Below are 26,181 nucleotides of genomic sequence, written 5' to 3'. Positions count from 1 at the left end.
GGCTCTTTGCTCGAACGATCCGTCGCAGCCACGGCAGAATTAACGATGTCTCAGATTAAAGCATATCATTATGTTTAGCGCTCGCGACGTTTCCGAGCCATTACAAGGCGAGGGGTCGCGAAACCTCGTGGAGACGCGTGAAGTTACGAGTCTCGCTCCGTCGAGGCCGAGCGCGTAAAATCCGCAGCGTGAACAAGGGCGGCAGCCAGCCTACTGTCGTTCATAAAGTATGATCGGATTAAGATACCGGCATACCGACTGACTGATCCAAATGCGCTCCACCTTCTTCCAGTCGAGGCACGGGCGGATAACAAGGAATTGATTTTCATTCATTAAACGAACCCCGTGTAATACAGAAATGACGGAGTAAAAACGTTCGCGACACGCCCATGACACCCATAAAACCGCGGATCTGGGCCCGCCATCGTCCCAGACCGCCGTACAGCCGGATGCCATAACTCGTGTTTATCGAAACGAAGAAAAGTTCGGCGACCTTCGAGCGAAGTTTAATCGGCGTGGCAGCGCCGAAGACGGTGGCATCGACGTGGCGCGGCGCGGCGCGGCGGATAAACGATTCCCAGCGAGCTCGTAAGGTTAATGCACACCGTGGAACGAATTACCGGTGCAAATCGGTGCCGTCTAAATCAGTAGCCGAGATCGGAATTAACGCCATATTTCACGGCCGGCCGGGATTATTCGCGGCACCGTGCGGCCGCGGCGGCGCGCGCGAGCTAGTTCCTCGATAAGTTCATTCGGTCGAACGGTTGATAAGCCACGCGGTTGGAATACATTATAGGCACCGCTTACCTATTCTGCCGCGAAATTATTTAAAGCGGACCGGCTCGGGTGACGCGGCGCCCTATCGTTGCGAAGTCTCCATGCTAATCTTTCGACAACCGGCGCAATGGCCGCCGTCCTCACGAGTTATGGAATATTTAAAAGGCAGTCGGTTCGAGTAGAATTTTTTAAAACATTGTCGTCCATATTTTAACAGAAATTATTACTAATATTAATAACCCCATGTGAGGAATAATGTAATATATGTATGCAATAAATTGCAATAGTATAGTTCGTAGTTGAAATATCATATACTGCGCGCACGGTGTGTACGAAAATCCTTCATAGCCAAAGGGTTAAATGTTGCAACACCTCTACAGAAAGATAATTTAAAGGATCGACTTTAAGCAGGAATTTTCGTGCCGAGTTGGTTCGGGTTGACGAGAGTATCGAATGGAAAAAGTTCGATCGAAAGGAGAAATATTTATTTGGATAGGGTTCTGGCTCGCAACGGCAGAAGTCGAGGCAGCCAAAACCGCCAGATGCACCGGAATCTGCAACGCTGCCGCGGATCCTGTGAATGGAGGGGCGACGAGGAACCGCGTCAATGAGCCGCGGCCATCAAACTGGTCAGGCACGTATCGCTACTACGGTGGGCCCCGGTGATTTACAACGTGTCACGCGACGAGAGTTCAACCGAGCAGGGTCAAACGAGGCTGCGTCTGTACATAGGCTGACATTTACGTTCGCCATTCGGCTGATCAGCCAGTGACAACGACATCATCCGCAGGAAGTGTTCTTCGCGAAAATGCTCGTCTATCCTTGAACCTTGGAAGACGTATGTTTGAGAAGGTTCATGGTATAGACCCGTTTCAGACTTCGGCAGAAGCAACGTTAGACTTTGGAATCGCTGTGTTCAAGGAACATGGTCGAAACGCATTCATTACATTATACCGGCGACGTCTCCCGCGCCTTCGTTTTAATTTACACGCCAGCTAATTGCTTCCGGTATATAAAAAACTTTGCAGAAATTGGGAGTACGATCAATTACTATGCAATTAATACAATTAATACCAAGAAGCTTTTAATTTACGCGAGTGACGCATTTGCGCGACACCGGAGCTGCGAGCGCTCGGGATTCCGTCGGTAAGTAGATAACGATAGTTACAGGATTACGGGAAGCCAAGCAGAGAAATCGAACTCTACCATGGAAATCGTTGAGACGTAACGAAAAGCCGCGACAAAAAGCGTCGCACAATTAAAATCCGCCGAGGCTTCGCGTTTCTCTTCACGGGCCGCGGCGCGTGACGCGTTTAATCCGATTCCGCGAACAACGTCGAACGGGCCCGATAACTCATCAGCGTCCAGGTGAGACGCGATTATACAATTTCTTTTTTTTTTTTTGCTTCCTCCAAACGCCGACCTTCTTTTCTATACGCGTACCCAGTGCACGCCGTTCACGAATTTCACTGTATCCCCATAATTCAAACGCAATCAGTCTAATTGTATTGATTACTCAGAAAATTTCTTCTTGGTCCTAAACGTTAAAAAATCTGAACAAGCATACTGCGAGTTTTGCGGTTTTATGGCAAACTGGTAGCCTGAGGTATAAACCTACATAAACATTTGTAATGGAAATGATATTGTGCACGAGCTATTCAAATTATTACCGGAGGTGATCATTTTCTATTTAACACCTGTTTCGTGCAATCGACGCGGGCAATTCTTGTGTTGCACAAAGATCAGGACTCGTTACAAGTATAAGATCATCTGCTTGTTACAAGTATAAGTCAATGTCCATTAGATTTCTATTTCATGTCGTCCATCGGGTGAACATTATCGAAGGCCTGCAAAAACAGCAACTGCGGTCGAGTCGTGACCAGACTCGGTGCTAGGGTAGAAACGACAATGTTGAGATTCGAAAGATCGAGGTCGTCGATTTCAGCAATTAAAACGCGTCGACACGTGCGAGAAAGTAAACGAGGATTAAGTGAACGCCGCGAGATTTGCGGCGCGCCGGTGCCGTAATTCCAGCGGAAGATAAAGTAGAAGATAAAAGGGAGCGAGCCGGCAGAAATCTGCGAACGTTAGACGCCTGGTTCCCTTTATATGTCTCCCTGGCGGATGAGTCTTCGATCGGTAGCCGCCCGGGGCGGCAATCTCCCACGAGCGCACGAGTTCCTTCTTTGATCTCCTCGAACTCGTTACCTAACCTTCGATCCCGATCCAGGGAGTGCCAACCGGCAGGCGAGACATGAAAACATTACGACCCGGCGAGCGTCGCGCCGCGAACAACCCCGGTGCTCGGATTTCACGTGGCACACACGGGCCACCGTGAACGATCATCTCTGCTCCACATTCGAGCAACTCGAGCTAATCGATAATTAACTCCGTCCGCGCGCGTTCTAATAGATCGGATGGTCTACGAAGCGATGCCGAGGCGCAATCCCGGCGGTTCCTGGAAATGTCAGCGATCAGGATCGATAGCAACCGGCTAATAGGAAGGTCCGAGGAGAGCTGGTTCTAATCGAGCCGCGGCGACCGCGAGCGAAACCGCGAGCCTCTTAATTTCTGGAACGATTTAATTACCGCCGCGTGGGTCTCGCGCGACTCCGTCGTTTGCCTCGCCGCGACGCGTCGGGACGAAGACGGAACGCGGACGAGACGAGGACGCGACGAGGACGCGACAAGACGAGACGTGAAGCGGCTACATTCCGCGCCGCCGCGTTTTATCGCGACAACGCGGCGATAACGCGAACACCGCGCGCTAACGATCCGCTTTCACCGGGCCCAGCTCATATCCGCGTGCATGTATTCCGGACCCTGCATTCTTCGGGGCCTCTCCTTCCTTCTCTTCTCCGAAGATCCCGGGACCAGAGAGAGCCTACATCGCTCGCCTCGCGAGAGCCTTGCCGACGTACTGGCTGAGAGAGCCGGCGAAAAAAAGGGACGAGAGAGAAAAGATGGAAAGACGGGGGCCAGAACGAACAAGTCGACGCGGCTCGGCAGAAGAGAAAGAGAGAGAGAGAGAGAGTGAGAGAGAGAGGGAGAGAGAAAGCTGGGACGAGGGACGCGGAGAGAAAGAGATTGTGCCAAGATAGGCCGCCTGCCGCCGTCAAAACTGGTAGGCCTTGAAGAATTATGCGAACTATTCTTGCCAGTTTATCCACCGAGAATTTACGAACGGCTCGTTGACGCGCTACGCGTAGACACTGCAGCCTATCCTCTGGGCGTGACCGCTGCCGGATCTGGATAGATCCTTAGGGATCAACTTCATTCAGAAGTTCCTTAAAATCCTGCGCTTGCTTTATTTCAGCTGGATTTACAACTGATGTTGCATCTTTGAATGTATTGCACTTTCGACTGTATGGGGATCATTTGAAGAGCTAGGCTACTAATAGATATATGAATCATTAAGGATTGATCTAAGACTTCGATGCAAATATCGATAAACTATGGACAGTATATGAAAATTCCCACGCAAGAACAATTTTATTATGGCGATTTAGTATGACCAATTGCTATGTCTTGCCGTGTCTTTAGTATGACCAAGCACTGTTTGCTTTTGCATATAATTAAATTTATACGTTTATCGAATTTGATATATGAAATGTCTTAGAATATAAGCAAAACGAAAAGGAAAAAATATGTAATATGTCTTATTCGGTAAATATAATATTAATTATACTAAAAAATACGTCAAAAGCAGAGCAGTTGGTCATACAGTCAGTAACCAACTCCATCAGTCTAACAAAAGGATTTGAATTGCTTAACTTTTGTACACATTATGGGGACGTGTAAAATTTCTAGTAACCTCGAAAGCAGTGAACCGAGATACGAAGTAAACGCCGTGCAAGTTGTCTATATATAAATAATGGACCCATGGAGGATTGAACAGAAACGTGCATCTACAAACGAGTTATTTTATAGGATACCGATACGAGAGTCGCTTCAATTATTCAGGCAGGTAATCATCGCCAATGTCACGGCGAGTCTAGAAACATCGAACTTGCGGCACATGAAATCCAGTCGACGACAGAAATTCTCGGTTGCATTTCTGCATCTGCATCTGCAGCCAGGTCGGCAGCGGCGCATCTCGGAGGGACCAGTTAAGAACGGTCGTTCGGCCGTGCTTGTCGCGATTTAATTTTCACGTGGGACCCGTGTGGACCAGCCGTTTATCGCGGAGACATGCGACGGATCGTTAAAACGCGATCGGCCGGCCATGGTGTGGTGTGCCTACAATGTGGCAGGATCGTTCGGCGGCCGGCTGGTTTTCGTCGGACGTTGGAGAACGTTTCTCCCGAAGTCGGGGCGCGGCGATACGATTATCGGGGATTAATTAATTCCGAGGGAATTACCGCGGTTAATGCTTGCCGTTATTGAAACGGAATATAATAACACGCCGTGTCATCGTTAACTTTTAATACAGCAATAACGGCCGAGCGGATGCAAATCGGTTCGCTGAAGGTATCGAGCCGCGATAATTCGTCCGCCGTAAAAGCGAGTCCGGATAACCGAGGAGGAATCGATTGGCGCGAGAAAGAGCAAGCCGCAGAAGGAGCGAACAACGTACAGGAGAATAACGGAATTATAATAAATCCCCATTACTCGTATCTGCTGCGCGCATACGTAACGATAAGAATCGATTACGGCCCCCCCTCTCTCCCCCTATCTCTCTCTCTCTCTCTCTCTCTTTCTCTCTCCGTCTTTCTTTCTGCGTGTCCTCTCCGTCTCTCCCGCTACTTAAGATCGCCAGCACTTCCTGTTCGCAATAAGCGCACGGATCCCCGACGCACACTCGGTGCACGCCGTAAGTGATTTATCTCCGATAACTGCCGCGATCCAATGCATCGACTCCGTGATGCACTCTCCGCGAGTGCGTCACTGCACTCCCTTTTACCTCGTCGTGTACATCGAATTGCGCAACGTGCTCCTGCAGAAATAAACGAGTGACGCGTCTCTCGGTCTTCTGTCTCTAACCCTCTGCCCTCCTCCCTCCCTCTTGTCCTCCGGGCGTTCCTCGTCTCACCCGTCCCTCTTCCTCCACATCCCCCTCCCCCTCCTCCTCCTCCTTCTCCTCCACCGCCGCCGCCTCTTCGCCTCGTGCTTCGTCCTCCTCGAGGTTCCCGTGCATCATCCTCGGTCGGCCCCTTCGCGGACGATCCGGTAACGAAGAGATCGGAGCTCGAACCGCTCGCGTCACGCTGCGCTCCCGTGCAATCGAATCCACCTCGCGGTGCACGTTCACCTGTCACTCGGTGATTTGCATCGAGCGTTACGTGAACCGATCCGACGACGATGCCGCGTCGCGAGGTAAAAATCCGACGAGCGAACCTTGACGATCGCCGGTGACGTGCCGGCCGTGTTCGCCGAGGTTCCGGTGCTCGATCCGGGCTCGTCCCGCGGATGGCTCATCGACCGCGGTCGATGATTTCCAGTGATGGATCCCGGACGGCCATCGCTTATGTTCCCCGGTGCTTCTTTCGAATCGACCGAGCAGAATCGATCTGCAAGGAATTGACTACTAATAGTCGTTCAGCAACCGACTTTGCAGGTTTCCGACGAGCTTTTTATTTTCGCCGCGAAAAGATGTGTACGTTTCACTCAAATACCGTTTATATGTTAAAGAACGGTATGCAATTTATTTATTTATTTATTTATTCGCGGGAAGAAGAATTCGTTCAGGAGACGAACGAGAAAATTAGAAGTTAACTGTACGAGTATAGAAGACAATGCACCCAACGCGGAAGAAATGAATCCAAATGTTTTTACTAAATTCTACACCTATGAAAACTCAAACTGCTAATGTTCATTGCGTTGTTATTTACAAAAAAATGCTAAATACAAAATGAAAATTAATTGTCCTTATTTTGCACACTAATAATGATGGGGTTCTAGTTGGATTGAGTAGAAGCAAGTCTGTTAAAAACGTTCTTGCTTTTTACAATTTCTCCTAGGGTTGTGTTATTGCCACAGACGAGTATTTAATTATTGAAATTTTAAGGTGTTATTATCACCGCATAATGTGACATTATTCTCTTGTTTCAAAAAAACCACAAGATTTTGTGAGACTCTTTAAAAGCCTGAAGAAATCAGGAATGGAAGATCCCATGCAAATGACTTTGTTTGAAAATCATAGCGCTGAGACGGATACTCAGAAGAAACTAGTCGCGTCGTAAATACTTGGAGATTAGAATTTTAGCGAGATTGAATGGGAAGCGTTCGAAAAGCGCATCGGCGCAAGAAAGTGGAATAGGAATTCGCATTTCCATTCGAACCGAAATGTAAATCGAAGTTCTCATGCTCGGGGTACTTATGTCGCACGCGAACTACAAGCGCTCGAAATTCTTCGCTTCCTTATCGACGTGGCGGAACAGTTGTGACGACAAAGCGTCCGCGGCGGACATCCACCAAACACGGAAACAGAACCTGAATCCATCTCCATCCACGGAGAGCAGATTTATCGCTCGGAGAGGGTCGAGAATCCGGGCAACCGGCAGATTTAGAGCAAAGAAGCGAAATGTTCGCGGATGCGACGCACGGGAGCCTCTATGGGGCCCGAGAGCACGGTGCCACGTGAATCCTAAAAACGTCCGGTTCTTCTCGCTTTTTATCGAGTCTCCGTTCGACCTATCTCGCGACTCTCTTTCTCCCTCCCTCTCTCTCTTTCTCCCTTTCTTTCTCTCTCGAAATGCATCGACTTCCAGCTGCACGATCGGCCAGATGTTCGGAGGCCGTCACTGCTGAGAATTTGAATGAAATTCCGGCAGCGAGGCAGAATTCAAATTGAGGAAATCGACGACCTTGCGCGGACAATTATAAAACTAACGACCCCCAAAACTGCTATCCATCTTAAAAACCTTCCTTGAATGGAAACTTTTTAAATACGATTTCTTGCGATGACGCTCAAAGATACTTCATTACGATAATGATAATAATAACAGTAATAATAAATTTATTCATAGGATTAACTCATTGTTAGAAAAGAAATAGAAGTGAAAGTTCACGACAATAATAATTTGTAATGGATTGTCGATTATCTGAGCGAAGTCCGCAACTGTTGCTTCAAGCACGCCACTGATTGACCAGAAATGTTAATATTCGTGTACAAAAGGTTGACACTGATCATACGATTGATACAATTTAAATACCCATAATTTATCCGGTGCGATGCAGCGCGTTGCGGAGAGAAATTACACAGTCGGTTGGCAATCATATTTAATGAGAACAATTCAATGATTGAGAAACAGGGAATTAGACCCTTCGAGATGATATTCACTAAAACTATATCGAACACAGTTTTCTCCTATCATCTAATGTTCGAAGACATTAATTCTCGAAGAGTGGATTTATAATTGTGGTCAAAATGATTTACAGTTATAGAAAGTAATAATTCTTTCCCAATAATTCCACTACTTGTTTCTGTAATAAAATATATGTATTATTTACTTTAAAACCTAGGACGTTAAAAGAAGGATCATTTCTATTCTGCCTCATTAAATATTACAATTTACAATACTGGAACGTCGATAGAAATTATTTATTTTGTCGGAAAAATAAGCGAAGCTACTCCAAATCGTAGTCGAAAGAAGAGTCGGAAATCTTCCACCGGCATAAAAAAATGTTCATTGTACGAGAGGACTTCAGACTCAGAAAGGGTCAAGGAAACGGCCGATACCGGCTCGACCGTTAATCGCGACGGATTAAAAATTGCCGTGGAGAATCGGGCCTCGGCAGTTCCACGGCGACTAGAGCGAGGAATCCGAGCGGTAAAAGAAAGGTCGGTCAGAGGCAAGAATAACGCAGTGTTCCGGCGCTTAATGATCTCGTCGAACGGTGCGCTCCTTTTGTCGAAGATCGGCTCGGTTCGTTAGGGCATCGCCGTTGGAGGTTAGACGGGCGGCGCTCATTATCCGCGAGCGTCTCTAAAGCTCGGCACGATTATCTCGCGCGCTGCTTGTCCGCCGACGCCGTGTCACCTGGCGACGTGCGTTGCACGCGGATGAATCGCGGCATTATGCCGATGAATGACGAGGACCCGGCGCGCTTACCACGCGCGTAGCCCCGACCGCGCGAGACCGGTTATTATATTATTTACGGTTTATTGCTGCGCCTAATATATACCTCGTCGAGGCGACAACGCCATTGTGATGCGCGGTGTGTTCGCGCGTCGGGAGCCAACGCGATTGAAATCCCCGTTTAACTTGGCAGCCGCGGAGGACTTCTCGCGATCCGTCTGCCAAGATAGCGTTGGTAATTTGAACCCATTAACCGTGCGGTTTTTCTCCGGGGGCAAATGCTCGCGATCGTGCAATTAGAGGAGCGTAAAAACCGCGCGATTTGTATTGATACCGATACGGGTAAACGCAGGAATCCCAGGCTGAATTAATGCGGACAGGGAACGAGTATAATCGGCTCTCGGTCCGTAGGTATTAATTAATTGAACCTGCCGGTCTCGGAAGAGATCTCGCACGCAACGTCAAGACATCCTGCTGGCCTCTTCAAAAGAATTTAATCTTTCTGTCGGGAGTGTTCAGAATTTACCCGACGATTTAAGACTCCGACCGAACTCAAATTCACCGGTATCAATTTTTTGTCGAACGCATTCGAATCGACTTCCGTGAAAACCGTGGTAATCGGTGTACGCAGGAGATTGAACCAGATTTAAAAGCGACGGAATGTGCGTAGGTTACGTGACGGTTACATTACAGAGGAGGAGCACAATGGTGGTTCCTATGCAATTGTAGTTTATTAATTTATTTTATTTATTTACGGGTGCATTCGCATTACAAAATCAAACGAAACGAATCGAAACAAAATAGATGCAATAGTGGCGAGTATACGTCAAAGAAAATATAGTAAACGTGTAAAAAAACAATTTTAATAAATATAAAATAGAAACTCGGAACGGTTAAAGAAATAAGCATTCCAATCTCCCTTGTGATATTGATTACATCAATATTAAAATCGAAAAAGTCAATCGAAGTGCCACAATGATTGGCAAATATACAGGTGCGACAGCTGAAAGGACCATTGAGCATAAGTTATAATTATAGTTACAATGAACTCTCATAACGCTCCCCACTCCTCTGTATCGGAGTCGAACGCGTAACTTAACCCCACTCCTTCGATTTGTAATCCGGTTGAATCTGCTACGACTAACGATGGTAATCCTCTCGTCACGAAATTAAAACCGAAAGTCGTTCCGGCGAATGATAAAAATGGCGAGCAAGTGGAGGAGATAAGAGTCGCGTACGAAGCGGCGACTAATCGGGGCCCGGTTCGATCGTGGGCCCCGCGCGAGCCGAGTAGGACGATCCCGCGACAGGCGTTCGCGAATGGCCGACGTTCCTGTTTTTTCCATCCTTCGTCTCCTCCTTCGCCTTCCTGTCTCGCGTGAGAGACCTCGAGACAGTGGATCGTGTCCGGTGCAATTATCCCCCCGCGCCCCACCGGGGGCCCCGTTCCCCTCTGCGGCTTGCAGCGTTCCCTCTTGGTTCGCCTGGTTTTCAAGAGAGGTTTCGCCGGGCGGAGGAGTGCCTATCGGGAGACTCGGTGGCGAACGGTGCGCGCCGCGCTCGGAGCAGCATTCTCTATTCCTCGCGCGGACGGCCATCGACAAAGCGAAACGGCTCATGAAATATTACACGGTGAGAATTTACGCGTGCACGCGGCCTTCCCTTTGATCAGAGCCCGAGGAAATCGTCCGTTCCGGTCCCGAGGGGAACGTGGACCCCGGCCACGATGCAACGCTGTATCGATTCCGCCTCTCCTCCGCCTTTTTTATTCCTCGATCGTCGCGTGCTCCCTTTCCTATCCCTTCCCTCTCTCTCTCTCTTTATTCCTTTATCTCCCTTTCTTTTCCTCTCCCCCCCTCTCTCTCTCTCTTTCTCTTTCTCTTTCTCTCTCCATTGGATGCACATGCGAAAAACGCGCTCCGTCCTCGTCCGACCGACTCGTCGTCGCGCGGTTTCTTCGTGTCGACGGACGATCATACCTTATGTACGGCACGCCACCGTCATCCGCAGGGCGGACAGTCGTTCGTTTCGTATTCGACGCTGACCACTCGCCACTTTCGTGCGGATCTGACCCCCCATCCCCAGACTCGCCGGGTACATACGTGCTCCTCGTACGTGGTCCACGCTCAGAGAACCCGCTTCGACCCGGCTCGACCCGCTCCGCGGTCTACGCCCGACCGACGGAATTATTGTTGCGCCGCTCTCGGATCCGTGTTTCCATCGGGTCCACTACCAGCAAACACAATTATCGCGGATTTTGTCGACGACATTTTTAGAAACCGCTCGGTCGTCTTATACAAACTCGACGGCTGTTCATAGTTCCGCATGCATCTTTATTTAACATCAACCTTTTGCACTGGAATAGAGTATTATAAACGCCATTATTACCCGAGAACGCGAAGATATACCTCTGTACATAAATACCTGGCGGTCATGGGATAGTTAAATGCCCAAATTGAAAAAGTGGAAAGCCTTTCTATCGAATATTATATAAGCTAGCTATGGCGGTATTTATGTGTAACGCATTGCTTTGATTATCAGAGGCGAGTAGCTTAAGAGGTAGATTTAATGTGGCCGTATTATTAAAATATCAACTGTGTCATTTACAAGCGTTAACGAGGAAAAAGATTATTGCGACTAAGGACTTTATATTCCCGATAAGTTTATTGCCATCTATATTTCTTTGACCGTACATTTATCGATACAGCGATAAAATGATCGTGTTTATAGTTGTTCTCCTTTTTTAGAAAAGCGGCCGAAAGCGTCATCTTCCGATATCTCGGGTTCCATTTTTGTCTACCGTCGCGACCGTGCCGCTTTCATCTTCCGTCGCGGGAGAAAAAAAAATTGCGTTTAACGCGTAAGTAACATTATGGGGAATTACACTTATCGTGTCAGGATTAAATCTGCCCAGGGCCTATAAATATAATTTATAGGAATTTGAACGGGTCGGCCGAATCGATCGTAACTCAAACGTTTACGACCGTCCCGTCCCGATTCCTAGTCACTTCGTGTAGCTATAAATTTTTCCTGCCACCTGATCGCTTGTTTATTTAAGAATTCGGCATGACTCGGAATTACTACACTCATTACGGGTGCCTTGCGCGAAACAACCGGAAGTAATCACGTAGTCCTCCGTTAATTGGGGACATCGCGGCGATAGTCGATTGACTCTAATAACAATCTGTTAGTATGAATGCTATTCTATTTATTTAAGTCGAAATAAAATTCTGTTTCTTTATCACTAATATTTAAGCTCTGAAATATATCAATTATTTTATTTATTATAATTCTTTATTTAATCATCGTTACTGTGAGGATTAAGATACTGCAAAGGGTTAACATACACTGATGCGTTCTTCAGAAATAATCTAACAATTCAAATTTAACCATTACATTGGCAATAAAAGCTTTTACGGACAAACAGTGTTCCCAATCTATTTTGTTTTCACAGCTTAAGACTACGACAATTTTTTCAATTTTATAATTATTTCAAGGATCATAATTTTGGTTTATGATAGCATAAAAATAGTCGGTTAGTCCAAGTTGTAAAAAATACTGCGCTTCAAAGAGTGTATGAATAAATTTGTCCGATACTAAACATGTACATATTGCAATACTATCTGCTTTATACCGACACTCGGTTGCACAACGAGCGGAGAAACAGGTTTGAAACTTAGTTGCTGAAAATGTTTCGCGGAAATTTATTTCTCGAAGTCGATATGGTCAACGACGATCTCTAAGAGTCATAAATAAACATGGAAATGGTTGTTCGATCGTCCGTGCAAGGGTTGAACCATTCAGCGAGTAGAAAAATCGCTCGTCATGGCGGAGTATCCGCGGTGCGTCGTTAAAACGTCGAACTGAAAGCTCGCGAGGAGTGGGAATGCGATACCCTCGCAATTAAGACATCGCAAGGATACGGTGCACCGATTAAGTCGTCTAGGTATCGACGGGGTTGTGAACGAAAAAGAGAACGGAGGTATAAGAGAGACGGACGCGGAGAGGGCGGATCGGTGGAGAGAGAATAAAGCGTATTCAGCGGGAACAGCGGTCCGGAGAGGTGGGAGAAAGAGTCTTATCCGGCACTGGATAGAACGTGTGCAGCAAGGCGGTACAGTTTATTAATATGATTTATGGGGAGGCGAATGCCCTCGCTGTTCTGGCCGTGGTTGCTCGAGGTCCTTCTCTCGCTCTCCGGCTCCGACGTCGCGCCGCAACGGCTCGCGTCGTGTCGAATCGATCGATCCTTGTTTTGCCTAACCGCGAGAGCATTTGTTTTAAGGGATCTGTGTGGGTTGGAACAACAGGCCCGTGAAACCGATCGGTCGTTGATTCGGCGCCCTTTGTAACGGGACCGGCGCAGCCCTTTCCTCGACACCGTGACGAACCGTGTCGCGAAATTTTACGGCTTGCACCGAAATCAAATTGATCGTAATCGATCCGCGAACTTTCAGTTCTTTAACCCTCGCACGTTCCACAAATTCTTCGCTAATATTCGAACTGCTCTATTATACGCCCTCTACCTCCAACGATCTTTCTCTTTCGCAATTTGATTCCAGAGTCCTAATTCCAGCGAAGTCGAAAAGTCTTCTTGGACAAGAAAACTACCGTTCGCTACGATGTTATGGCGAACAGAATCGTCGGTTTTACTATCTGTTGCGAAACATTCGATATTATCTCCGCGGTTAATCATCATAAGCAACAATTTCTTCGTGCTTTATGTATCTGTGAACGCTTCTGTAACGCCTATTCCTAAAGGTTCTCTCGTTTATTGAATACAGCGGAGTTTATATGAACCGGAGAAGGGAAAGGTAAGTTCACATAACCAGGTTGCTCCTCCGACTATATGAACTGCCGCTGGTTGGTCATTTATTAGAAGTTAACCAGGCACTGCAAAAGATCATATTCATATAAACGCGGCGCATATAAATAGAGTTCCGCCGTAAACAAGTAGGCAAAAGGCTTCGCGGGTACGGCCGACGCGAGAGACTTTTGTTTGCATCGAGAGTTGTACAACTCGGAGAGATTTGTACAACACGGCGTTCTTCTATCGCAGCACAAGACGCCTGACAAAATTGCTCGGGACGAAGACGGTTCTCTAGAGTCTGCTAGCGTCCCGTCATCGGATGGATTTTACAAGCGCGTTCCACGTACGTACGTTCGAGCCTTCCCTTTTATTTCACCGGACTTCGATGACTGCCGCGCACAGCCTTGAGATTTAACAACTCTGTGCTCCGTGAAATGCATCGCAAGCCGCGTAACCCCGCTCATTCAGATATCAGGCCCTTCCCTCGGGCCGCGAAGCCGGGCCTCGTAAAAATTTCGTAAAATCCTCACGAACCGTTGCTCTTATAAAACCAGACGGATTTTTACGAGTCCCTCGCGTGGACGGTCCGCCGGGCCACGAGAGACGGAGGAGCTGGTTCTGCAGCTAACTACCGCGGGCGCAACGGTGCATTCGCCCAATCTCGGGCATCCCTGGGAAATGGTCCACGCGATGGTACGGAGCGCGCGACGCGTTATCGGCCCCCATTATCCGCGGGCGAATTAACGACTTTCTTATCGCGAGTGCTCGGGGCCCGGTCTGCCCGCGTGGCTCGTCGATCCTCTCGTGATCGAGAGCAAGCAAACTGTTACTTCGCGGACAATTTATCGTACAATTAGCACCGTTTATCCGGCCACGCGGCAGAGCATAAACTCCGAAAAGGTAGCACATAACCGATGGACCGGTTTGGTACCGTCCGCCACCATGGTGTATCCGCGTCGATCTTCGACGTCGCGACTTCGTGCTCGCGAACCGTCTCGGCGACTCAATCAACGCCGTGCAACAGCCGTTTTATGCCCGAAGAGAGAGAGAGAGAGAGGGAGAGAGAGAGCGGGTCGGAGGTCTCGCGCGGACGTTCCACGACGCTACGCGCCGCGACGCCGCGATGCGGACCGAGATTCGGCGCGTTTATTGCCCGGCGTCACGCGATTTATCGTGTTCGCGCCGGGCTTATTGTAAATTGCTCGATGAAAGAACGAACGGGACGGTTAATATAGTACCCGGCGACTCGGCTATCGTGCTCCTCTGACGTTCCGTCTGTAACCGCCTACGGATAAACCAGTGTTTTTTACGCGGCGGCTTTCTTTTGTCCGTAGAAACCACCAGGTTTCGGTAAGTGAATGCTATCGGACCCGGCGCTGCTTACCGAAACGGAGAATTCGAGGTCGCTTGTACACGACTGTGTAATCTGATTACGGCACAACTTCGATAGTTTTTGTTTCTGCGATTAGGTCGGAACCTGGTAGACACGAACGGCGGCGGAGGTATCCGCTATAGCGAATGCTCGTGGAATTACATAGACCACGATTTATACAGACAATGCAATATTTTTCTGATTCTTGCGACAGTGACATTGTTCAGTTGTAGTAGACCAGGAATATGTGTGTTTGAATAGTGAAAACTTTTTCTGTGTTGGAAAGAAGACTACATTTACTGTAATTGGGTAGCTGCAATTGTTTCAGACACACGGAATACACATTATTACTGCTATCAGAGTAATTATCAATTTCTTCAAAACCTCAATTATCTTCAAAACATTTTCTTTTGTTTGTTAATACGAAAGCTAGTTTTGACCATATCGACTATCGTTTATTGTTCACTAGACTACCGATTTTATACCTCCATGGTACGTTTGATAGTTTACACCTGACACGATGATTTCTTAACGAAATAAATATTCTGAAAACATTGAAGAAGCTTCTGCGAGTTCGAACCAAGGGCCGCAGAATAAAGGACCACGCAGTGTGAGGAATGTTCGGGATCACACTTTGGTCGCCATAAGAGATCGGTGCGTTGTCGAACGAGTCGGTTGGCGGACGGTATCGAAGTAGCAGGAACCGCTTATGAGTCAGAAGTCGGCCGGTACGGATCGAGGAATCGTCTCACGGCTCTCGTGTTGCCTGCGCCCGAAAAACGGAATCGTTCGAAAGACCGTGGCCGCGCGTGAACGGCTGGCAGGAATGCCACGGAACAGGCGGGAACGGTATCAGAGCCGGCCGATTCCAGGATCACCGGCGATCTCGGGCAAGAGTGCACCCTTCAAGATCGATCACCGATAAAGCTAGCCGCAGCGCCGGGACATTCCGTTCGTTCTGGCCTCGGTAGCGGCGAATCTGCGTCCGGTGGCGCGGAATGAAGCGATGCATCTTTCGGCGAGGCTGATGCCGGGCCGAAACCGAAACGGAGGGAAGACGCAGAAAAAGGCGGAGAGAGCGCGCACCGGTACAGGCCGGAAAAAGAACGGGGTACGAGCGGCGGTAGGCGGAGGGAATGAAACAAAGACGAGAGAGAGAGAGAGAGGTAGAGATAGGGAGCAGATGAGAAGGAGGAGGGCCGGGATGCTTGATGGCGCGATAGTTCCCTAAAGACGGATGGCGGCCGAGTCATGATCGCCGAAAGTTATGCGACCGTTCTTGCCGCGGCCCCGGACGAAGAGGAGCCCGGGGACTCTTGGTTTCGCGGGCAGATATTATCCTGTTGTAATCGTGGCCCCCGCGAAATGCCACGAACGGGGAGCAACCGTGTGTCGGACACGTCGGCGCGGCGGAAGGCCAGCTCGAGGAGACCCGACCTCTTTTATACGGGATACGTGCGAGCATCCGCTCCGGGACCGATCCTCAAATATGCCCAATTAGCCCGGGCTGACATAATAAGTAGATAAACAACTCTAAATCCTCTCGCGCGGTGAGATCACAGGCGCGAACTTTTTCTGACGGGGAGCCGGGGGCCGCGACAAGAACGGCCCAAGGAGATCCTATCCCCCATTCTCCGTCTCACCACCACCCCCCCCCCCCCCCCCTCTCCTCAGCGCCGATCCGCCAGCTCGTGGTTCTGCTTCTTTCCTCGTTCGGTTCACCCGGCCGATACCGGTCGCCTCGTGTCTCTTTGTGCCGGGCGACGGTACTACTTTAGGGTCGATTTAGTCACCCGTCCGTCAAGAACGTTCCGGTTTTTCGCGTCGGTTCCACTCGTTTTGCCGGTAAATCGTGCCGCTCGAGCTGTTCTTCTCCGGGGCCGGGCATGCCGATCGGCCCGCCGACACGACGGCCAGCGAGGGACAGGGGTGTGGAGGGCCGCGGAGATTTATCGGGGATAACCGTGGCCGCCACCGGGTGCCCTGTCAAATTTGAGCTCCGATCGGAACGGTGATTGTCCCATAGGGGGACCAAGCTCCGCGTTTTTTTCCAGCCCGCTCTCGCGGCGATTTTGCTTATCCCGCTCGCCGACAGGTGGAATGCGCTTGATTGCGATTTTCGGGGACTCGGGGGTAGCTCGCGTTCATTATAGTCCGGCCCCGAGCTGCTTCAGGAATTCGTAGGCTGGAAAGCAAAAGCTTCCCGCGGCGGATGGGAAAACAGAATCGTTTCGGGGACCACAGAAAACCCTAACAGAGTTCTCGATCATTTGAAAGTGAAATCCGATGGAGAAGTCAGTGACGTGTCCGTGAGGGGCGCGGCGATTACTGCTTGCGCTCTACCTTGCAATTAACTGCTTTAATTAGCCTCGCGCGACGTCGAGCTTTCATAACGTGGCGGAAGAAATTGTGCCGCGACATTGAAACCTCTTTCGTAAGAACAATAATTGTAGTCTTCTATTTTGTGTTGAATAACAGATTATCACATGTCTTGCTAAACATAAAGTTAATTCTTTTATTCTTTATCGACATAATCATCGAAATTAGTACATGCTCGAAAATAAATCAAAAGTACAGAAAAATCGGTGATCCCGCAGTAACCGGCTTAGTTACCTTACCGTATTTGGAAAGTCGAAGAAGAAATTGCAGATATTTATCGACTGTTCAAACTGCTCGTCGCACGATGCTTCAAATTTCCCGGAAAATTCTGTCGGCCGTGTCCCGCGATTAAACCAGATGCCGCGGCGCGATTGCGCCGCGCCGCCGGAAAAATGAACAAGGTAAACGGTATACCAATTAAGATGCGTTATCGCCGCGCGATTAAACGCGGCCGCGCGATACACACAATGCGAGCCGAGTTATTACGGCTAATCTATTCCGTCCTCTTCCCCGACGCGACGAGTCCGTGTTGTTCGCCGTCTCCGCCGTTTCGATGGCTGCGACGCGCGTTGAATCTCAATGCCGGGTGTGCTTCTCGTGGGAGCCCCCCTCTGCGCGCCCACCTCTCGAACCCACCCTTTTTCGCGCGGCATACGGTAATACGGGCGTAGATTTAATAATGGAATGGTTAGCGGATCTCGAGCTAACGCGCTGCAATTTTTGGAGAGGAGAACGCCGGCAAGGAGAACGGAAGGGCCGACGGTGGATGAGTACGTGAGTGGCATGTGCGAGCTACCCCCGCGGAAGACCCTCGCCGGGCACGTAATCTATTTGTTGAGCGACCGCAACTTCATCTGCGGGGGATGATGCGTGCACCGCTTCGAACATGCAAGGGAACCTCGGCCAAGAACCGAACGTGCTGCCATTTTCTTCTTCGGGAGATCCGAGCGGAGACGTTCCTCTGATAAACGATTTTATACTAATTTACATCTTTCTATACGCTATTTCGAGGAAATCTGAATAGCATAGGGGTTAGCGAATCTTGATAGAAATTTTCACAAGCGTATTGTATGAGACAAGAATATTTGCTATTAAATTTATCTTTCGCATCGAAATGGAGGGAATTTAATTGTAGTAAATTTCACTTCATTTCTATTACAAATGCAGGAAACAGTCTGCTAGTGTCATAATTTACAAGTTACCAAAGTACCAAAGGATTGTTGCAATAAAGAGGCGATGTTTTATTTTTTCAACTAACTCTTTGTCATACTTTCACGAGTCTGATGAAATAAAATTCCGGAATAAAATCCTGTCTACTGTCGTCAATATAGTTAAGCCTGTTTTATTTAAAAAATACGATCTTACAATCCAAAGAGGCGTCGAATCCAACTAACGAGCTTATTATGAAAAATCCACTTTAAGTCGAAGGAATTCCGACGGTGCTGGATGTTGTTTTTGGTTTCGACGGAATACGTTGGTGTCTTTATCACGTAATAAATATTATGAGCGGAATAAAGGCAACTTGGTGGCCGGTCCGTGTGTAAACCGGCCAAACAGTCGTTTAAGGGACCGTTCCCGGATCGGAAAACTCCGCGGTGTCTCGGAACTCGTAAGAATCGCTATTAGGGGTAGATCCAAGGGGGTCGAGTGATACCCGCGCGTAGAAAATCCCCGGTACGATCGACGTTAACCGGCTCGTATCCATTCCTGGTCGATGTAAAACCGACTTTAATACTGTCGTATTTCCGCTCGTAAAAATCTCTGTATCTTCGGGCTGTTTCTCCCGGGGCATTGCGGCCTCGTACTGGATACCGGGGCCTCGCGGGCACACGCGATTCTTTATGATTATCCCCCGGGTGGAACCCTTTCAGCGGAATACGGTCACCGGGGCCGAACTTAAAATCACTTTCACAGATAACCGTTGCCACAAATTTCTCCGTTCCCAGTTTTATCACTCCTCAATTTAATCCTCATCGGCCGCGATATACCTCGCGCGCCGCCGCAATCGACACTTAACAACCGTAAAACTCCGATCACCTTTCCGGACCGCGCCGGCCAAGATTGCCCGAAGAATCCCTGATCCGCAAACAGCCCAATAACAGTATTCATAACGACGCCCGGCCATTACCGTCGCCGTCTCGAACTTCAAATCTCCGCCCGTAATTACCCGCGATCTACAATCGGCCTTATAAACACCGGGTCGCATAATCGCGCTCGAATTCATTAAATCCGGACCAATTTTCATCCCCGCAGATTTATGCGGACTCCCGAATTTTACGGAGCGTGCTGGCCGCGACGGAGAACGACCGACATCGACGGAGAGTAAAAGTTTACAGGCGTCCGAGAGCTAATAGATTTGCATTCTAATTGTTTCGCGATCCGACAGACACACGCGCGGCCATTGCCGGAGCCGCGCGGAGCCGCAAGAGTGGAACGGGTTGCCGGAGATGGGTGTCGAGGTGTCGAAGAACGTCGACGGGTTTGCGGCCGGGTCGTAAAAGTGGCAACGGCATCGACGACGCCGGATGCTTATCTTATCTGGCCGATGATCCTTCCCAAAAATTGTTCTGATTACGTCAGCCGCGGTCCCGGGCCGGTAGCCAATAAATACGCACGCGCACCGCGGGATTAACCGCTGCGCCCCCGGCATAAAATTTAATTTTCCTCATTTACCCCCGGCTACTGAATTTTTTTTAATTAACCCGTCCTCCGCGCGCCGCCACGCCGTCGGCCGGCCTTCCGCTATGCAGATTTTATGGCGCGTTAAGGTAATACCGTGTATCGAGTTTGTTTCTGCCGGAAGGTAACGCGGCGTCCATGGAATTAGCCCCGACGGATCCGCAGGTGTCTTGGACCCATTCGCCGGGCTAAAAAGTACACGGTGATCGCGAATAGATTTCGATGCAGATTCCGGCGTAATTGAGGGTTGCTGTGGGAGGGGCCACGCGCAGCTCCCGATGAAGTTATTTTTAATTAACATTACGATCTCGTTGAACGGTTCCAACCGAGACAAAAGTCTTGTTAAACTCTTCTATATACTACCACATACGCATCCAAATAAACAAAACTTGTAGATTGGTTGACAAAGGCAAACTTCATCGATGAAAATTTCCTACGTTCTTTCTGTAATTTATCTATTTAATTACTGATAAAATTCTTCGCGTACAAATGTTGATTTGAATCACAGGTTTCGTCCAAAAGTAGTCGGCGAACAGAATAAGTCGACCGATTTAGAATATTTGTGGACATTGTGATACAGCGCAATTCATGCAGCAGTTTTCAGAGGAAAAAACGCGGCGAGTCTCGCAAACAGGAAATGTATACATCAAACAGGTGACATCGGCGTATTTAATCTGAAGCGAGCTCAAATGTCACGACAGATAATATCATCATTTTAGTATCTTAATCGAATGCTTTTATTGGCTAAACAGGTCAAAGTCGGATAAGACGGTAAATTAAACACGAAATGAATCTGCGAGATTAGATTAAGACACACCCCGAACAGAGTCAAAATCACGGATTCCAACGTGATTAGTAGAGAAGTATCGCGCCACGATAAAATCGTTTCAAAAATGGCAAAGTAGAGAATTATTTGCCATCGATGAGTCAGCGCGGCGACATTAAACGTATGCCGCTAAAGCGCCGCACCGATTCCGGATTGCCGCAAAGAAGTGCGCGGACTCCGGAGTCGACTTTATTTTCCCCAAGAATCAGCCGGTTAAAACGGTCTTCGAATTATCCTCGAGGCGAGAATTATGATCGAGCCGGTGATCCGGCACAATGCAGAAGAGTCGCCTGCATCGATCTAACCTGTCGGCCCCACGGGGGACAACGGCGTTAATGAATACTTAGAGGCACGACCGGCAATTACGTTTAAACGGGCGACGCCACATGGCGAGCGTATTTCGCGCTGATTGCCGCATATGTCTGTCGAAGGAGCGCGCGCCGCGCGGTGCGGAACAGCGTGGAGCGGCGCCGCGAGTGAAAAGCCCGGGAACGCACAATGCCGAACATTATACGCGTCCCAGTTCAAAAATTAACTCGCAGCTACCAACCCCGCGATTCTCCTCCTCCTCCTCCTCCTCCTCTCCTTCCTCCATTACCTTCACGTCCTCTCTCGGCCGTATCTCGTTCCTCCGGTGGAGCTGTTACGCGCTGCACGTGTGTGAGGGATCGTAAAAAAATGCAACTAATTAACGACCAAAAAGTCAGCACGAACGGGGAAGGTTTTTGCACTGGTCCAGAAGAAAGAGCGAGAGAGCGAGAGAGGGGGAGAGAGTCGGGGCGATGGAGGAACGGAGAAGCCGAAAGAGATCGTGTTCAGTCTCGACCGGAGTGCACCGAGCGAAGCTTTCGGAGCAGGTCGCGTCTCCGGTCGGCCACGTCGCGCGAGATTTTTCAGCGTACAAGCGTCTTTTATCTGCTCTCCTCACCGGCCGTCTTAATCGTGTACCGTTCGTCGAGATCCTGATTGAAACGAACGGTTTCTGGCCGAACGGGCTCAGATAAGATTAGAAAATCCGTGGATCGGCGCGCGCGCTCGATGGACATCGGCCGCCGAAATAACTTCATTGAGGCTTTACGAGAGTCGATGGTTCGCGAGGACCGAGCTCCGAATAATTGCCCGCCAGGAATTTGCATATCGAGACTCACGGCTCGCTGCCGCTATATATCGTACCTCATCGAGGCACCAGTTTTATTTCGCGCGCGACGCCTCGCAACGCGCCGCGAACACGATTTCACCGCAATCAAAATAATTCAGCCCGCGGCCGATATTTATCGCGACGGCCGGTTACTTGCTCGCGCGGATTCACGCGTCCCCGCGACACTGATAACGGGCACGAGGAAACGCGCGCGAGAAGGGTCAAGGGATCGATAACTCGCGGTCGTGCGCGACCGCTCCTTTTTCCACGCCGCAAATTATTATCCGGCTTCTCTGTTCGCCGAGATCGGCGCGGCGCCGCGTCGTTACCCGGCTCGTTTCACCGACTGAATAATACAATGCATTAATATTTATAGGCGGTCGCGGCCCGGACACCGGCTTTCGCTCGTTTATATATTAATTACTTCGCGCGGCCCTGGAACGAGCCCGACGCGCCGCGGGATCCGAATTAAGCATGTATCGGACGCGCAATCGAAGACAAAGGCGAACGAACACTCGAAATCCTCGAACACCGCGCTGTAGCACGGTGGTCTGGTCACTCGTGTATCGTGGCCGATATTACGTTTTCGAGATGTTACATGTCGAAACATTTTTTCATCGATGTTCGTCGACGACCCTTCAAAGATCCAAAATATTGTTCCTCCCATAATTTCATGTTATTAAAATGAAATCTCGAACGACATTCTATCATACTTTGCATGCATCAGAAATTCAGAAAGAATCGCGATAAACTCGTGGAATCTCTGCACGATTTTCGTCGCAATAATTTTCACATTTACAAATTTCTTGGACCCTCGACAGTTCTATATTTTTCCATAGCTCTATCTGTGCTTTGAAACCGAATTGAGATAATGGTAATAAATGTACAACATGGAAAAACAAATAATTAATTGCGAAAGATCCTTCCTCAGTAAGTTGATTATTCACATTGTTCAGAAATGGTAAAACGATTTATTGACTATTAATTATTTCTTCAGTATCTGTAAAAGCAGTGTCCAAATAACACAAGGGACAGACGAGTGTTAATTCTTAGATTACGAAAGAATTATTAGCATAAGAGAAAGACGTACACAGGTAGGCGTTTGCAGCTTAAAATCTTCATCACGCCCATATTATGCAGCAAAGACTCAACAAATCAGAGAAGCCTGAGAAAAATGAGCCATTATCCGTGATCCAGATCAGGGGGGCGTGTCTCAGCGATTCCGAAAAAAGTCGAAACTGCTGTGGAATCGGGCGCGCGCGCGCGCGCGAGCGGCAACTACGGCAAATTGATGTCGCGAAATTGCTACAATGTGCGCTCGCTCGCGCGCGCGACGCTGCATTAATATTCATGCTCGTCGAGGATTTAAGTTATCGGCGTTAATTTCGGAGAGAAAGAAGCTGCCCCGACAAGCTTGGGAAATCGGTGGAGAGGGAGGGGTTTGTCGATCGCGACTAGCGGCGGATCGAGCCGAAAAAAAAGTGGCTCCGCGAGGGGGATCGACGCCGCGCAGCGCCGTACCGGGCGCGATCTATAATGAAGAATGCGCCCCGACCGATCTGTCGCATACATATTTATAGGAGCTGACTCTCCCGGACAGATTTTACAGTTTACATATTAATTACATCGTTAAGGATTCCACGGCGCCCCGTGTACGGTAGATTACGGTTTTGATATACGATTTCGGGAAATTAGCATGCGACCGACGAGCCGCGATACGACGGATCGAAAAACCTATTTGCGACCGAACGGATGAGAAGTGGCGCGTTTTAGCGAAATTGGGATGATTAAAATGATCTCAGCTATCGAGGAACTTTTATATAATTTTTACATGATTCTGTTTATTCCTGATGACGAGGGAAAACTGTTGGAAAATCTAATAGCATTTTATAAACTTGAGCGTGGCTATTGACGAGAAACTAATACCCCATTACCGGATTACGGATATCTAAGTTTTCGGTTCCCGACTTTTCAATGAATTCCTGTCCATGAATTAATCTAAGGTTAACTAAATGCTCTAGAAATAATTCTCTTTCATTGAAGCATCGTCGCGCTATCTCTCACTGACTATTTGCGTATCAAGTTTTCAATGGAATTTCATTATCAATTTTATTTTATTTGCATGCTTTAGGCAGGACATTATCATATATTTTTCTTGCTATTCTTGTAGCAAAGACTCACATCACTTAAATAAAATAGAATAAATAAATCTTGCTTATCTTTCACTGATTTTTTTATTCAGATGAATTCGTGCTGCCTAAATTCACGAATGTTGAGAGCACTTGCAATCAATCGATGCAATCGGGAAAATATTTTCTCATCGTAATTTTACACGGATTACCGTTGTATGCGGTCGGTGGACTCGTCTGATCCTCAATTTGTACGATCCGCGCAGAAATGAAAACGTAACGTCAGAGCAGTCGATCCCGCATCAGGTCGGATCTCGGAAAGCGTGATCCGCCTCTGCTGCAATCTAATTAATCTAATTAAGCCGGCGTAGCGGCTCGTTACTGCGGCGCGCGCGAGCCGTACGCGCTCGAAAGAGAGAGAAAGAGAGAGAGAGAGAGAGAGAGAGAGAGAGAATGAAAGAAATGTCCGCAAACGGCCATTGGGAAGAGAAGCGGATCGGTAGCAAGATCGTTCGGCGATCGCTGGAGAGTACAGTCCCTGACAGGCTCCGCGAGGACGATCTAGATCGACGACCGTGTCTCTGACATTTATACTCGAATCAATTTTTCATATCGAGAGTTCACTTCAGTTGACTTCACGAGCGACCGCGTCTCAATGGAAGGCCTCACTCTTTCTCTCCTATCATTCACTTCGGTGGACAGCGCGCAATTTCCTCCCCCGAAGACAAATTAACGTCACCGACCGAACGCTATGCTAAAATATTCGACGCGGGTATCGAACTGGAGAGAGCGAGCGAAAGAGAGGGATAGAGAGATAAAGAGAACGGGAGAGAGAAAGGGAGATAAAGAGAAAGGGAGAGAGAGAGAGAGAGAGAGAAGAGTCACGAGCCGCAGCTCCGAGCAAACTATCGGACGCTGGGCCTTTGCATCGCGGTGTAACGCACGGTGGTAAATAAATAATGGATCCTCTCCGATGTGGAAAATCATTCTCATGAATTCTGTCCGGCCAGTCGCATCGATACGCCCCGAATCTACAATGAATAATTGATCTCGCCGCGTGGACATCGGCCGAAAACCGGACAGATAACGTCGCCGCGACGCGACGACCCTCCACAGCAGGGATGTTCAACTCGTGGCTCTCGGAGTCACCGATGACTCCAAGTTGACGCGCACCAAAAACTGCATTTCTGCAGAAGCGGTTGCAGGCACAGCTGTCACTTCGACGCGTCCTGCGCACTCCACTTACGCGAGCAAGTTGCGAATAAAACTACCGAGCAGCATTACAAGCTACTGATAACGAGACTGAAAGCAGACACTGTTTCTTTCTTCCTATCAAAAACTGAACGACAATTTTACTGTAATTTAATGCACCGAATATATCACTGCTACAATTTATTTCTCCATATTAAAAAACAACTCTCCTTAAAGTGTTAGAAAGCCTTTTCTACTGATTATTGAACTGCGGATCGTTATGAAAAATAAAAATTTCACTCGACGATTGCGTAAAACAGAAGTTAGATAAAAACGTGTCTTTTTCTTTCAATGATGTTAATACAGCAACGGTAATGCAACAGCATCAGTAGATTCTATTACTGTCTTTGCTAATCTGTGTATCATTTATCCACACAGATTATGGAAGGAATCATTGAATGGCGTTGCACAAGACAACCTATTGGTTCACGAATAAATCGGCTGTTGCTATTGAGAAATTTATTAAGAAATCATCGATTTATGTTTGCTTCTCGAGAGACTGTCAAGCGATTGTCGATAGGTAAAACGTTGTGGCAGTTCTTGGCTGCAACTTCGCGCTTTCCCAACGTTTCTACCGAGTCCGGGCACAATGGAACCGATCGCGGTGCAGTGGAACGTCCCCGTTCTACGGTCAGGAGGTAAAGAAGAATATTGAGGCGAACTGTACAGAACGAGTGTCTCCGGTATCGGCGATTAAATCGTTGTCCGGTCGAGTTTTCTCGAACGGGGCCGAGCACACGGCATGAAAACCGAGCGGTCGACGCGGGAGTTACAAGTGTAACGAACCACCGCTCCGTTA

General features: G+C 48.5%; 1 protein-coding gene across 7 annotated transcripts in view; it reads right to left on the bottom strand.

Moving 5' to 3' along the window:
- Hth (Meis homeobox homothorax) overlaps positions 1-26,181 on the bottom strand; it is a 570,441-nt gene that overhangs the window by 294,512 nt on the left and 249,748 nt on the right. The window lies entirely within an intron of this gene.

The sequence above is a fragment of the Augochlora pura genome, chromosome 4 (assembly GCF_028453695.1).
Source record: "Augochlora pura isolate Apur16 chromosome 4, APUR_v2.2.1, whole genome shotgun sequence".
Taxonomy (NCBI): domain Eukaryota; kingdom Metazoa; phylum Arthropoda; class Insecta; order Hymenoptera; family Halictidae; genus Augochlora; species Augochlora pura.
Note: the sequence above shows the minus strand (reverse complement) of the source record. Positions and strands in the feature narration are given on the sequence as shown.